The sequence below is a fragment of the Cupressus sempervirens genome, chromosome 9 (genome assembly GCF_028749045.1).
Source record: "Cupressus sempervirens isolate cs-2001-9-10 chromosome 9, ASM2874904v1, whole genome shotgun sequence".
Classification (NCBI taxonomy): Eukaryota; Viridiplantae; Streptophyta; class Pinopsida; order Cupressales; family Cupressaceae; genus Cupressus; species Cupressus sempervirens.
Window position 1 is genome coordinate 109,259,096 of NC_143126.1, and position 17,819 is coordinate 109,276,914.

The window sequence follows — 17,819 nt, forward strand, 5'->3', positions numbered from 1 at the left end:
AATGTTAATTGTAACACTTCTTTGGTTAATTTGTATAGTATCACCACTTATTGATACTTCCAAAGTTTTCTCTATGGTTGTAGGAGTTTCCTCTAGCTCAATCATCATTTTATTGATAGTTGCAATAGTTTCACTTCTAATTACATTTTTATCACTACCCATAAATAGAATTGGCCTCAATTTGTTTTGTAGAAAGGTGCTAGTTTACCCATCAATTGTTTTATTTCTTCTTCATCTTCAATCGCGCACATAGTTTTTATCAGTGATTTCTGAAGTTCCATATCTTCTACCCGAACTTGTGCCTTCTTTACTATAATTTTTTCATAGACTTTTTAATTGGCAAAACCTTTAATATCTTTGAAATTAAAATTGTTAATAATCATATATCTCATAGTAGGGATATTAATCTCTTCTTTCTCAGTGTCATTGTACAAAACATAGCACTTGTTCATTTGCACAAAGTTCCCTTCATTAACAATGGCTACATTAATTTTCTCTATCTTTGGTTTCTAGGGTTGACTTGTTTGACCTATTGGCTTCTTGGAAATAATAGCCTTCTCTAGTTGTTTATCTTCATTTTCCTCTTCTTCTTCATCATAACTAGAATATTTAATTATCAACAATGTCTTCTTTCTTCTCTTTGGTATAGTAGCTTTCTACTTAACTCTCTTTGAATGGTTTTTAGATCCACTAGGTTGCTCAGCTAACATATTGGATGCTCTATTCTATATGAGTTTCTGTAGTGGATAAACCAGATGCTTGGCCAACTAAAAAAGGTGTTACATTACATCACACCTTGTTCACTAGTTTGTTTTAGTTTGGAGATTGTCTATCTAACTGAATGTGATTCTTCTTCTGACATACTGGCCTCAAATAGTGTTTTCTTCATTATACTTACAACCTTCTTATGAGATGCTTTCTCTAGTGATGCTTGGTATGATGACTAAGTTATCTCCTCATATGATCCAAATATGTATGATGCTTGGTCTATATAGGATTTCAATATTAAATCAATGTAAACAATAGCTGAATCATCACTTAACTCATAACCTAAGGGATCAAGAAATGTTTCTTGAGGTTCTACTACTTCAATATAAGTTAGTTATTTATCTACCATAAAACATATAACATTCTTAAATTTGTCAATAATTGCAGGTGTAATTCTAAATCTCTATTTCATCTCATTTTGAAATGTCCTCATGATTAAATGGCCACTATCCAAGATTTTCTCTACAAGATCCCTTCTATGCACATTTGTTATCTTATCCATAGTGCATTTTTCATTGCTCATAATCTCTAGAATTGATAAAAATGAAAATCTCTTAAGTACGTGATAGAAAATATAATTAATCAGAGACTAGAATCTGAATACACCATTCTTAGTTCTCTTCATCTTCTCCAAATTCTCAAGGAGTTGTATTCTCAGAATCTCACTTAAATTTACTTGCTCCTTCTCAATGTAAATCTTTTAAGCTAGATAGATAAAGCCTGCTGACAACCCATCACTCTTAGAACTTGCACAAATAGAATATATAATGATTCCACTAAAGAATATCACATCATGTTGTCTGATGGTGCTGATCACCATTGCCTTACCATTATAAACTACATTAATGTTAAGTTCAACCTTCTTCTTAACTAGTTTCTTGCTGATGGGTAAAATTCCTTATTTTCTAAGACCACTAACCTCATGAATAAGGTTGGTAGAGATGTCAACTACATCTTCTCCCATCCAAATCTTTCCATTATGAATTTTTCTTAATATAATTTGAGTCCACTCTTTGGTATCAATTTTATGGTAGAAGTAATGTGCAACTAAGTCTAAATCATTCATACACTCATATCCAAACTTTATAGTCATATAATGATTTAAAACAATTTCTATATCTTTGTTCATGAATTCTCCTCCAATATTTTAAAATTTACTAGACAAGCAACTTCCTATATCTTGCAAATATACTACATTGTTTGAAGTAATAAATAAAGCTAAATTAGGGTTTTTCTTTAAGGGTTTCATAGAAACAACCTTCAATTTGGGTCTCTCAAAATTATCAATATTCTAAACTATTGGCATGTCCATGATTACACCAAATACTATGTAATTGAAGAATTTATGTGCGAAAAATGATAAAATACCTTTTCCAAAGTAGGGTATTGCTCAAAATCACTTTATAAATTCACTTCTAGATGCTCTATGTCTCTAAGATAATCACAATATAGAAATAATCAAGTCCATACTCTATTTATTCAGCTAGAACTTGCTTTAATTGCATAGTTTGCCTAGTCAAGAAAGCAGTTTATTTTGCTCTGAAATCAAATATCTTCTTAAGATCATCTTTCAAATCTTTAGATGCCATCCAAGGTTAATCATAGCTTCCTTTCATCATGAAAATGCTCCACAAAAATTCACTCCATGAAATTCACTATGAAAACATAGATTTCATCGTCTATCATACAATAAACTTTCTTTATTATAACAATAACTCTTATTTCCTTTGTAACTTCTTTTGATAAACTCCAAATCACAAGCGAGCTTAGCTATAGCCTAAACTCATCTAGATACATCTTCTCTCAACCTCACTAATCACAGTTCGATCTCTAAATGATTTTTCTAATTCTAGTGCTGAGAGTAAGCTTAATTCAACTTGGTTGAATTAAACTCAATTTCTAACTTCAATCTTCCTATCTCTGCATCATCTATTTTTTCCTCAAAATATTCAATCCCTTTACAAATGCCTCATAAAGTTCTTCTCAAAGTTCACAAACTACATTTTTTGATCTTCATTGTCATTCTTAGTCCTAGAGAAACTTTCATGATTCCTTCTATTATTTCCTAGCCTACCTTTCATTCTCCTAATACAAGTTTGTTGCTAGTATTCTTTGGTGGGAATAGTGATGTGCTTGGTCTTAGTATACTCTCTAGATGGGATAAAAAATAGAAGAGAAATCTATAGCTTGAAAATCAATAAACCCTACAATTCTATGGGATGATTGCATTGAGCTAGAGTGAGATATAGATAGGGGGTCCCCTACAAGAAAATGTCCCTTTCTTTTTGTGTCGCCCCCCTTGACTAGCACTTGTGGCTTGAGGCCTAGGTTCATCTTCTTGGAGTTTAGGATGACCAGCCACTTGACTCAACTACTTTAGCCCTCAGACATAGTAGATAGATTATTTATTAGATAGGTGTATTTTGAATGCATGCCCATTAGAAAAATAGGACCATCAGTTGGTGGGGGGCCCCCCTACTTTCATTCTAGTCCTACCCTACTCCCTACTATTTTGAAACAAAGGTGAAGGCCCATAGTCCACCTATCAAATTTTAGGGCTACAGGGTATAGTCAACTGAAAGCCTATCCTATTGACTAAGGCACTACTTCATTCACCAAATTCCATTCAAATTAGTTGTTTATTAGTCATCCATCCTTCACTGCTCCACCATGAGTGCTCCATTGAGGATGCCACCAGCTAGAACCTAAAGTTTCTTTCATGATTCCTTCTATCATTTCCAAAGTTTCTTCCATTGTTGCTTCTATCCATTCTGAAGTAATTTTTTGTATGTTTGAAGTTGTTACATAATTGACATACTGGGGTTCTACTTGTGGGATTGGTGCTTGACAATTTTAGGCTATGCATCCAAAGCTGTTACACTTATAACACATGATCTACTTTCTTTCTGCAAAAGGTCTTCTTTCTCTTGATGTCCTATCATTAGATATTCTTCTATCTATAGGGTTAGTATTTCAAGACATTTTGTTATTTCTTTTATCATTATCATAGTTACATTTCTTACAATAAATCTCTTTATGACCCATACCATGATAATTATGATAGTAAAAATTTGTAACATGATTAAATGACTTATTTGTAAAAAAAATTCATATGACCTATTTCATTACATGAAAAATAATTACCTCTAACTTCATACCTAGTTTCCTTAGGAGATTCCACTTACCTAGGTTCATCCAATTTCACAGTTTCCTTCTCTTGTTCAACTTCTTTCAATTTATCATAAGATTGAAAGGATTCAATCTTATCATTAGATTTATCTTTTTTCTTTTAGATCTGATTCACTTTTAGGTTTCTTTGCAAACATGTTAAATAGGTAACCAAGACAAGTCTCATCATAGGTAGGTCTTCGTATTGACATTGATTCATCAACCTTTCCTCTGCTAGTAAAGTTTCTCAAGTTGTAGCTTGCATTGAGCTAGTTCATATTACTTATGAAGTTCTTCATGATCTTTATTTAATGTTTCAAGTTCTTATATCCTCTTTCCTAGATTCACTCTAAGATCTAAATTTGCAATCTTCAAATCAGATTCAACTTTGCTAGGATCATTCTTCAAACTTAACTTTAGATTGGTAATCTTTATTTCATGGTTCAAGATCTTGTACTTTGTCTTCATTTTTGAATATTCATCATCACTAGTTTTAGATTTTGTAGATTCGGGATTGGATTTGAGATGTTCAATCTTGTCTTTTAGTTGTCCAATGTATACTTTGGAGTTTTCATTTCTATATTTTAGCTTATCTCTAACTTCAGTAAGGAGATCAATTTGTTCAAGTTCCTCTTCAAGGTTCTTCATCAACTATTCCATATCCATAGGGATCTTACTCAATTTGTTAAGCCTCTTTTGCATAACTGTACTTTGATAGTAATTGTCTAAAATAAAGAATATTGAGAGGGGGCAGGGGGGTGAATTAGTATTTTAGAAAATTTTGTCACCAATTGGATATTACTTATTACTTTGAACCATGCATAATAAAGTAAACAAGTAATAGTAAATAGTAAAGATAACCATGCATAGAGAGAACTCATAACACCATATTTTGTTAACTAGGGAAACATTGGCCAAGGGAAAACCATAGTGGGGATGATACCGACGAGATGATGTACTAATATAAATGTTCCTTGTTACAGGATGGACCCTGTTAGGTGTCTATAAACTCATTTAATACATAGGAGTCCACATTAAGAGACTTTGAATCCTTGTTAGGAGATTCCAACCCTGTTAGAAGTTATGGTACACTAGCTAAACTTTGACCTCAGCTCAATCTAAGATCACAAAATTAGGTTATCAAAATTCACTTCTACATATGACACAAAACTTCACATTCATAACTTTCACATGTTACTTACAGACTTCCCTATAATCTTGCAAGATTTCTTTACAAAAATATCATGCCTTTTCATAAATTTTTGCTAGGTTGGCTAGGACCACAATATACTTTTCCAACTTAGAGTAAACATCTAGGATGTCGGCCCTAATTGGTCAAGTAATTATTTTGTAAATAAATAATCCCTTTACATTTCATTTTGTTGTTTATAAATATTACATAACTCCTTTCCATAATGTCCATACTAATGTTCAAGGTTATACACATCATCATCAACATGTATATTATCTTTGTCGAACCTCTCTCTCTTTCTCTCAGATAACATCATATAAACAAGTTATGCATTGAAATGATACATTGCTATAAATTGGTTTCATACTTAGACAATTTTTTGAGTAACAAAAGCTTAGTATCTATATTTTTGAAGTTTTCTACAACATGTACATCATGTGTTTCTATTAATGACAATAATTACATCACTTCATATAGCCAATTTTTAACATAGTCTTTATTTATCCTTGTTCCTAGGGATCTATGGATAAGCCATTAGACATAGATACAAGGATAGATCATATATTGAAGATATCAACACTATGTAAAAGGTTTTTGTATCAATCTCTTTAATAAAATTGTAAATATTTAATTGCTTGTTTGAGAAGTGGGATCTTCTAGCATACTTTTGTATTATAATACCAACTCCTAATAGGGTTGTTTCTTCTGACAAGGCCTAGTCCTCTAAATGGAAATATACATTATATACATATAATTGACTCCCAACAAGGTAGATATATTTTACAAGACACTTTTGATTGTGATGAAGGGTTCTCCCCTTACTTGATGAAGGGTGCTCCCCTTAATACCATAAAGACATAATAGAAACAAAGAAACAACAATAAATGTGAGAACAAAATATGGACTTCTTATTTGTGCCACAAATGTAGAATTATAGAATTCAAAAATACAATATGCTAACCCACATGGGCACCTTCATTACAGTAATCTACAAGACTAGGCTACGAACTACCACCCAGCGTTGTCCTAGACAATGTTTGGGACTTTCTTAAATAGGCAATTTTATGCTGCCTAGGAAGATTCTAGATGCTCAAACTTAATTACCTAGGGCCAATAGACCATAACAATACATTTAGATTCTACTAAATACATCTTTGACAAATCATTTTAAAAATTTTGAGTGGCCTAACTTTGGAAGACCATTACTCTCAAATCTTTACTTTGATTGGTTATTATAAGCACTTTTTAGAAATGTCAGCTTCTAAACTATAGGCTTGGAATGCTGATAGCACCCTTCTATTGAGTTTTTAGAATTTAGTTGAGCACTTTAGAGCCTCCAATGACGAGTCTAAAGAGTTTTCTACAAAATTTTCCATCAAAAATATGCAATAACTTTTTCGATACTTGAGATGGAACAATGAGATTTTTATGGTAGGCTTGTAACTCTAAAATGAACCTTCCTATAGAAAATAAGAACATTCTGAGCTTGTATGAAAAACTTAATAAAAGTAGAAATCTCCCATAAATAGCAACCCAACTTTCTACTAGTTGTTATTCAAATAGAAAATATTGAAATAAAAATATTTTTGGGGGATGCAAGATTGCTCGTACACCTAGGATGCTCTTGCATCAGACACTTGGGGTAATTGAGAAGTGATTCCATCATGTCTTAGGTGTTCAAAGGAAAACCAAGATGGCTAACCCCCTCCCTTGTGAGCCATGATGAATCCTATACTAGCCTCCCTTTTCATTTGACCAAGTATTCTTCATAAGTTCTATTCCTTGTACTGTTTCCAATTTGACTATGTAGTATCTCCTCAATCTCCTTTGTAGTTGAACTAGCTATTGGAATTGTCCACCATGCTTTACAACTTTATCTCCATCTCCTGCATAATACTTTTTCAAATCTGAAATATTAAATACTACTGAAATATTCAATTTAGTAGGTAACTACACTTCATAAGAATTTCTAGAATCATGCCTTTCTACTATCTTGTATAGTCACAACTTCTCCATCTTCAAGTTATCATATGTACCGACTAGAAAATTCTCCTTTCTCAATGAAACATGACTTTGTTTCCAATTTGAAATTCCTTATACCTCCTTTCCACATTTTCCTTATCCTTGTACTTTATATTCATCTTTATGATGTATTTCCTCACCTCCTCATGGATGTTCTTCAAATGTTTAGCAAATTCTTCTGCTTCAATACTATTTTTCTCTCCTTTATCCAACTATCATAAAACCAAAAGCATTTTTGGGACTAATCCCATATACAATTTGGAATGGTGATTTACTAGTACTCCCATTGATAGAATTATTATATGAAAATTCTTCTTGTTGTAAAATTAGATCCCATCCTTTTGGCTTATCTCCAACCAAACATCTTAGAAAATTTTTCAAACTCCTAATCACCACTTATGTTTATCCATTAGTCTATGGATGATGCAATGAATTGAACTTCAAATTTGTCTTCAACATCTTCCATAATGTACACCAAAAATACCCAATAAATTTGGTATCTTGATCTAAAACTATACTCTTTGGGAGACCATGTAGTCTCACTACTTCTCTAAAAAACAACTCTACCACATGAAAAACATTACTAGTCTTCTTGGAAGGACTAAAATCTATCATCTTTTAAAACCTATGAACCACCACAAAAATAGAATCATGCCCTTTTTGTGTCCTCAATAATCCAAGAATGAAATCCATGCTGACATCCTTCCATGAATTCTCTATTACAAGTAATGGCTAATACAACCCTATATTCTATTTTGCTCCTTTCACCATCTAACATAATCTACAACCCTATAAAAAATTCTTCACATCTTGCCACAATAGTAGCCATTAATAATTCTTACCAACCAAAGCAATAGTCTTTTCTCTACCAAAATGTCTAGCCAATCCTCCACTATGTTTCTTCTTGATGCGATTCTCTCTCATTAAACTTTTGGGAATGCACAACTAACTTCCTTTGAACAACATAGCATCCTGGATCATGAAATCCAACAACTTTTTCCTATAAAGTGTAATAGATTTTGTACAATCCTTCTACACTTCACCAAAATCAAGATCATCTAGATACAAAATACTAAGTTCCTTGACCCCAACCACCTCTATTTGCATTTTTGTCAGCAAAAGTTGTCATGTACTAAGAGCATCTGCATCTTTTTTAGACTTCCCACTCCTATGTTTCAAAAAAATATATAATTCTCTAAAAACTCAACCAAATTTAAATGCCTTTGGTTAAATTTTCCTTGACTATTCAAATATTAAAAAGGTTGATGATCACTATACAAAACAAATTCCTTAGGAAGAAGATAGTGTCTCCACTTCTTCAATGCTTGAACTATAGCATAAAATTTTAGACCATAAACAAAATATTTTCTTTTTACATCATTCAACTTCTCACTAAAATAAGCAATAGGTCTACTTTCTTAGCTCAAAACAACTCCTATTGTAGTACCTCTAACATCATAGTCTACTTGAAAAACCTTTTTAAAATTGGGAAGTGCTAAAATAGGTTGCTCTATAACTTTTTGTTTCAGCAGAGTAAATCTCTTATGTGCTCCTACAACCCATTTAAATTATTTCCTATCCCCTCTCATTGTTTCGATCAAGGGTCCAAAAATACTGGTACAACCTCTTATGAACTTTCTATAGAATCTTTCTAGTCCATGAGAAGATTTTACCTCTATCACACTCCTTGAAGTAGTCCATTCAAGGATAGCCTTGACTTTCTCTAGGTTCATTTTTAGACCTTATATTGAGACTAAAAATCCTAGGCACACCAACTCCTTTAGAAAATTTCACTTCTTCTAGTTTACTAGCAAGTTTTCTTCCCTCAACTTATTAAACACCTTGTGAATATGGTTCAAATTCTCCTTTAGTGTCTTACTAAAGATCAAAATATCATCTAGGTAAACAATGAAAAACTTACCTAGAAACTCCATTAGTACCTCATTCATGAGCCACATGAAAGTGCTCAATGCATTGGTTAGCCCAAAAATGCATGACTAACCACTTGTAAAGTCCTTGTTTTATCTCAAAAGTAGTCTTCCATTCATCACCTTCTCTAATACAAATTTGATGTGATCCACTCTTTAGATGTATCTTTGTGAAATACTCAACTCCACTCAAATAGTCCATAATAACATTCATCCTTAGCAATGGAAATGTATACTTCATTATGATCTTGTTGATAGCATGAGAATCTATACACATCCTCCATTCTCCATTCGTATTTGGTACTAATACTAATGGTACAATAGATGGACTCAAACTATCTCAAATAAACCTCTTTTGCAACAATTATGAACTTGTCTATTCAACTCTTCGCTTTCTACTAGTGTCATTCTATGCACTGCCTTGTTTGGAAAATTGGCTTTTGGAATCAAATCCATTTGGTGACTGATCTTTCTCATTGAGGGAAATCCACTAGGTATATTATCTGATACAATATCATTAAACTTTCCCAACATATATATAACTTTTTTAGGTACCTCCTCTACTTCTTCTTTACTATCTTTGGGAATTATAGACAAACACATATGCTCATGCTTCATACTTTTGAGAAATTATTTTCCATCAAAAAAACATATTTTGGTAGCACTAAATACCTTTTCTTCTTTCTCCTTCAATGGTTTCAACTTATGCTTCACTCTCTCCTTGGTTAGAGTGTAGGTATTTGCTTGCCCATTAGGTAGAAGATGCATTTCAAACTACCATGGCCTACCCAACAACATATGACATATGTCCATAGGTATGATATCACAAAGTACCTCATCTTGGTGGTTTCCAATCTTAAACTTCATTGAGTACTACTCATTGACCAAGACTTTGTGGTCATCTTACACCAAAGCAATATGGTACACACATAGGTGTTTTCGTCTCTTCAGCTTCAACTTGGTGATCATCATTTTTGAAACCAGATTGTTTGTACTTCCACTAGCAATTATGACATCATAACACTTATCTTCACATCTACACCTTGTGCAAAATATGCTCCTTCTTTGATATGTTTCATTCCAACAACTTAGTACAAGACTCCTTTGTCAGCTAGGAATTCTCCTATTTCAGCATCTTCAAAATGTGAGGATTTGGCATCTTCATCAACATGTGTAACTCTTGCCTAGCCTTCTATTCTTTGATCTATCCCTCTTTTGCACTGGGTACATACAAATGCTCTATGCCCTTCTTCTTTGTAGTGAAAACATTTTCCATGAAAGCCTACTCTTCTAGATCCTTGTCCACTCCCTCTTCCTCTCTAATCTCTATTGGTATGATCATGGAAAATATTGGAATTTTGACCCTTATGATTCTAACTGCTACTTCCAACCTCATCCTTGTTCTTCTGATCATCATTACAACCACCATAAGATTGTATGCTAGATCTTCCATTGCAGCCTCTTCCTTTATTCTTGTTTTCAAATGTCTTACTCAGTTTCTCCTCAACTCTTAGCAAAAATGGGTATGCCTTATCAATACTATTCATTCAAACTAGACTCGACTCCTCTTGAACACTTGCTTCTACATGATCGGTTCTAGTTAGAACTCAGTAGAACTCTTCAGTATACTCTTGAACAAACTTTCCCACTTGCTTCAACCCTTGCATTTTCTTGAATAGATCAAGCTCATAATCTAAGAGAATAAACTATCTCTTTAGTTTAGCTATCATTCGATCGAATCTGGTGATTTTTTCCTTTGCCTTTCTATTTCACTCCAACTAAACCTCTTGCCACTAGATCTTTGCATGTCCCTTTAATTTTGCCTTCAAAAACTTGACCCTATCTATATCCTCAATATCTTCATACTCACAGTAGTCCTATGGTTCATTGATATAGTTGATCACTCCTTTGGGTTAAGATTTCCCAAAAATGTTGGAACCTCAAACTTTGGTCTTTTTCCAATATTGGAGATGACCCTAAAAAGCCTCTGAGTTTAGAAGTGCCTCTACTTCAGCATTTTCTTTTACTTCATTCTCATCCTCACTTTCATCTCTTACGAGATGATTTATTCCTCTACACATTTATTCTTCTAATTCTTGCATTTTTCTTTGGAGGGCTCTAAAACCCTCAAGTGTAACACCTATAACTCTTCCACCACACTCTCTTTGTGGAGGCACTTTTGTGCTTTCACTAAAACCCTAGTGCAAACTACAAGTTTTGATCTGTCTACAAACTTAGTCCAAACTATATTCCTGGTGTGAACTACCTCACAATTTGTGATCTATCTACACACTCAAGAACTTTAGCTCTAATACCACTTGATGCAGGGTGCTCCCCTTACTTGATGAAGGGTGCTCCCCTTGATACCATAAATGCATAATAGAAACAAAGAAATAACAACAAATGTGAGAACAAAATATGGACTTCTTATTTGTGTTGCAAATGTAGAATTACATAATTCACAAGTATAATATGTTAACCCATATGGGTGACTTCATTATAGTAATTTGCAAGACTAAGCTGCGAACTACCACCCAGAGTTGTCTTAGAAAATATTCTGATCTTTCTTAGATAGGAAATTCTATGTAGCCTGGGAAGGTTCTAGATGCTCAAACATAATACCTATGGCTGACAGACCCTAACAATACATTTAGAGTCAGCTGAATACATCTTTGACAAATTATTTTAGAAATTTTGAGTAGCCCAACTTTAGAAGGCCATAACTCTCAAATCATTGCTCTAATTAGCTATTATAACCACTTTTTGAAAATGCCAGGTCCTGATCTACAGGCTTGAAATTGCACTAGTGCCCTTCTGTCATGTTTCTAGACCTCATCTAGGCACTCTAAGGCCTCCAATGATGATCATGAAGATTTTTCTACAAATATTTCCATTGAAAATGTGCAATAACTTCTCCAAAACTTAAGCTAGAACAATGAGATTTTTATGGTTGGCTTATAACTCTAAAATGAACCTTCCTATAGAAAATGAGAACATTTTGAGCTTGTATGACAAATATACTAAAAATAGGAACTCTCTAAAATAGAAACCCCCATGTCTACTAGTCCTTATTAAAATAGAAAAGACTGAAATAAAAATATTTTTGGGTGATGCAAGATTGCTCTTACACCTATGATGCTCCTACATCAGACTAGTGAATAATTTTTTGGCTACCATCATCAATGAGGTTTTTCCTTGGCTAGGGTTTCCCTAGTTAAGAAATAATGGTTTTATGAGTTGCATTACTCTATGGTTATGTGTACTTTTTAGTTTGATCACATATTCTAGTTTAAATATTGTTAATGATATCCATTGTCGGGAAAGCTTGTGGAACACTAATTCAACCCCTCTCAACATTCCCTATTTCTAATAATTGGCATTAGAGCACTATTACTAGGAGGAAGCCTAATAGATCGAGTAAGATCTATACAAATATTGATCATTTGTAAGAAAATATTTAGGTACTTGATACAGTTATAAAGGATAGAAATAAACTAAAGATCAAACTTAAAGATGCACAATACTTCATTCATAAACTAAATGATAAGATTGAATTATCTAAATCCAAGAAGAAAGATTCACATAATTAGATCATGGATAATGATGTAGTTTAAAATCTTAAGAAGGAGAATAAAGTTTCAAACCATGTAGCTTTCAAATTGCAAACTTAAAGATGAGCATGATGGAAGATGAAAAGAAAGGTCAATCAAATTTGAGGTTTGAGAATGCAGATATGAAATTCAAGCTTACATAGGTCACATTTTAACTTGAGTCAATAAACTTACAATATATAGAATGTGAAAATTAAAACACTATTGTGAAAGGAGAACATATATAAATGAATCAACATCTTGAGATGGTATATTTAAGCACTAAGAAGGTTGGTGAGCATATTATTGGACAAAAACCTATTGGAGACAAAACTAGGATTGGATATGTTGAAGCACAATCATCTAAAGGGTCTGAAGTTATAGAGGAACAAGATCTAGTGAATCAACAATCTAATTAGAAAGAGAATTTGAAAAAAGAGGTACCCCTAATCACTTGAACAATATAAAAAAGTAAAAAAATAATTTAATAGAAGAAGCTTTATACTTAATCAAGTTGGACATATAAAAATGGATTGTACAGGTAAGTATACTAAACACTTTTCTAGTTATTGTTATAATTGAATTTCTTATGGACACAGATCTAATGAATATAGGAAACATGAACATAATAATAATGATAGAATGTATGGAATTAGTAACCCTATAGCTAATAGACCTTTGGGAACAATAAATGTCATAAGAAATGGAATTATGTGTTATTAGTATGACAACTTTGTGTATATTGCTAAAGACTGCAGATTACATACTAATCAATTTGGACCTAGATATGGAAATAATGTTATAATATTCATTATTTGCAACAAATTGGGATATACAAAATTGTTTTGTAGAATGAACAACTTTAGAATGCCTAATATTATATTACATAATATAAACTTTAGAGGGAATGTGAACAACAATGTAATTGAAAGACTTGATAAAGTATTTGCTAGAGAAATAAAATGTGAAAGAAAAAAGGTGTGGGTAGAGAAGACAAAAGGAATAGTAGAGAACAAATTGAAATTAGTATTTATAGTTGAGAACCTCTTTTAAAATTTTAGAAATCAATTCATTAGAGAAACATGAGATAATTCACTTAAAATTTCATCAGCCCCTTAGATATCAACATAATATTCTACACACAATGGAAATAGAGTTTATAATCTACAATTAAGATGACATAAGAAAATATGACTATATATAATGACTAGAAACAAATTTAGCCTATTGGATACATTATCAAATTTTTCTATTATCAGCATATGTACAATTAATGTGGATGAGATTTTGTGAGAATTTAAGTATTAAGATCAATCATTTTCATACCATTTAGTCATTGAGAGCTAAGAAAAACTTCTTAGTGTTATTTAAAAAAAGAAGAAGAAGTGAATTCATGTGGATTTCTATCAAGATTTGATGTAGGGAGAGGTGAATAACTAGGGCCAGAGGTACACCTAGCTATCCAAACTACCTTGCAAGAGTTAATATAGTGGAAACACAATACACAAAACAACACCCAAAGGAGGAAGAAGAGAAAACACTTATTAATTCATCAAAAAATTAGCATGCATGCCCAATTGTAAGGCCTTCTGGGTTATGGCCAGATACAAAATATATTCAAGATCAAAGATCTAACTTCAAATTTGCAGCTCCAAATACATATGCAACAAAATTTCCAAAATTTCATGTTCTACTCTAGAATCCCTCCAAAACTCCCCAACTCTAAGCCCAAACACTCTATATATACTTGCCAAAATGACTTACAAATCATTCTAGAACATTAAATAAGAGGAAGGCTGACCCAACAATGGTCTGGACACATCCCAAGAAAATCTCTTAACATAAATGTCACAATCAAAATAAATCTTACAAGTTGACTTGCATAAATCACATCCAAATGCAGAAACTCAACATAAATAGGAAAAATTTGCACATGAAGGGTCACTCGATACACACTAGGTAACTTGGCACATGAAGAGTCACTTGGCATACACTGGGTAACTCAACACATGAAGGAACACTTAGTCAACACTAGATTTCTATAGAAATGCAGTATCCACTGGAGGTATAGTAAGTCAACATCTATTAGAGCTATAGTAACTCAGCATCCACTAGAGCTATATTAACTTGGTATCCATTAGAGCTATAGTAACTTGACATCCACTAGAGCTATAGTAACTCAGCATCCATTAGAGCTATAGTAACTCCACATCCAAAAGAGCTACAACCACTCGATATCCATTAGAGCTACAATAAATTTGCATCCATTAGAGCTACAGTAACTTGAAATTCACTAGAGAAATAGTAACTCAACATCCATTAGAGCTATAGTAACTCGACATCCATTATAGCTACAGTAGCTTAGCATCAACAAGTAGAATAAAAAAAAATGAGAAGGATAACAAGGAAACCTAGGATGCTCCTACATCAGACAACCGGGGCTGAAAGAAATGATTCTCCTGAATCATTGAGATGTCACAATTTGAGTTGAATGCAAATTAGATTGAGAAATCTATGAAACATCTTTAATAAGAATCTTCCTCCACTTCACCAAATAGTCATAGTAATCTTTTCCTCTTGTGCTCTTGCCAACTCTTTGATCTAGTATTTTTTCAACTTCTTCAATCGGCTTCTTAGGATAATCTTCTGATACAAAAACTTCATCATCTAACTCATGATACTTATACAAACCAACAATATTGAATTATAGGAGATATATCCATGTCATCAGGTAGCTCAACTTCATAAGCATTACCACTATCAAACTTCTTCAAGATTTTACAATGTCCAAATTTCTTCATCTTTGGCTTATTGTATGTTCCAATAGGAAATCTTCCTTTCTCTAAATGAACCAGCACCTCATCACCAAATTCAAAATTATGATGTCTTCTAGAATTTTCAACATTCTCCTTATATTTCTAATTACTTTGTTCCAACCTCAACTTCACATCCTTATGCAAAGACTCCATAAAATCTAAAAAATTCTTCTCCTACAGTGCTTTTCTTTTCTTCACCAGCAACATCTCTCAAATATGATATACCTCTAGGCTATATTCTAGTAACAATCTCAAAAAAGGTTTTTTTCCTATACTCCTATTCATAGAATTGTTATATGCAAACTTAGCTTGTGCCAACACTACTTCCCAATTGCTTAGCTTATCTCCAACTAAAAATCTTAGCAAATTAGCCAAGCTTCTATTCATAACCTTTGTCTATCCATCTATTTGTGGATAGAATGTAGAACTAAACTTTAATTCAATACCCATCTTTTTCCACAAATTCTTCTAACTAAAACCAAAAAACTTACTATCTCTATCAAAAATAATACTTCTTGGTAATCCATGCAATCTCTCAATCTCGTTATAGAAAAGTTCAGCAACATGCTCAAAATTTGATGTCTTCTTACATGGTATGAAATGATCCATATTATCAAATCTGTCCACTACAACAAATATGGAATCATACCCCTTCACTATCTTAGGTAGTCCAAGAAAAAAATCCATACTTATGTCACTCCAAGGTTTCTCAAGAACAATAACAAGTGTATGCAAACCAGTATTTTGACTCACTCCTTTTGTAACTTGATAGACTCTACAACTCTTTACAAATTTTTGAACATCATGATACATTTGTGGCCAATAATACTTCTCTTTCAGCAAACTCAATGTCTTATCAATTCTAAAATGTCAAGCCAATCCACCACTATGTTTTTCCTTAATCAAATTCAACCTCATAGAAATTCTAGGAATACACAATTGAATACCTTTGAACAACATATCTTCTTGAATAAAATACTCATCCTACTTACTTATTTGATTTGTTAAATTTGGTGCTTTGCACTCTCTCCATGCCTTAGAAAAATCAAGATCAACATCATACAACTCTTTGATTACATCTAAACCAAGAACTTCAACATTCATTTCAATCAACAAAGAATATCTTCTACTCAATGCATCAACAACTCTATTACTAACTCCACTCTTGTGCTTAATCATAAATGTAAAATCTTACAAATACTCAACCCACTTCATATGTCTTTGATTCAATTTATGTTGACTTCCCAAGTATTGTTAAGCTTTATGATTAGTATACAACACAAACTCCTTAGGAATCAAATAATATCTCCACTTCTTCAATGCTTGAACAATAGCATACAATTCTTGATCATACATAGAATATTTACTTTTAGCATAATTCAACTTCTCACTAAAGAAAGCAATAGGTTTACCTTCTTGACTCAATATAGCTCCTATTGCACTACCACTTGCATCACATTCAACTTGAAATACCTTAATGAAATCAGGAAAAGCCAATACAGGTAACTCAACAACCGTTTATTTCAAAGTCTCAAAACTCTTATGAGCTCCATGTGTCCACTTAAATTCCTTTTTATCCCCTCTCATTGTCTTGGTCATAGCATTACAAATAGAGGTGAAATTTCTTATGAACTTTCTGTAGAAGCTAGCCAAACCATGAAATGATCTTACCACATCCACATTCTCAGGTGTAGGCCATTTCAAAATTTCTTTTATCTTCTTAGGATCTATTCAGACTCAAAATTGCCTTCCCAATTTTCAGTACCATTGAGAAAATTGAGCCCTATAAACACTTTTCAATGCCCATGTACCCAGTCATACCTTTGAGTCCCCAGAGGTGTTTAATTCTTCTAACACCTTCCATTTAGCCCATCCATTTATTCCATGATGATAAATTATCATTACGAGTCATTTGGCGAAGTCCCATTTTGAGCAATTGTCAATTCTGCATTTTTCACGTAAGTGTCAAACATCAATAGGAGGCCTTTTTTGCATTTGAATATCTTGCACCTAGAAATGGTTTGTGACTCACCACTTTGGAAGTGACTAGTGTCCATACCTGAGAACCTATGTTTCAGATTTAGAGTTTTATTGAGTTCGTTTGATTAGGTTTTGAATCCCTCAAAGTTGGTTAGTTACAATTTCATGGTTTTGTGTAATTGCACATAATTCTGGGAAGCCCTGTTTGACTAGTCATAACTTTTGACCAGTTGACCCAAATGTTGAAATTCCTTTTGTGATGCATTATAGATGTCAAATAATTGTTATGTTTCAAGTTTCAACTTATGATGAATCTGTTTGATCAGTTTTCAAACATGATTCCAGACATAATTTC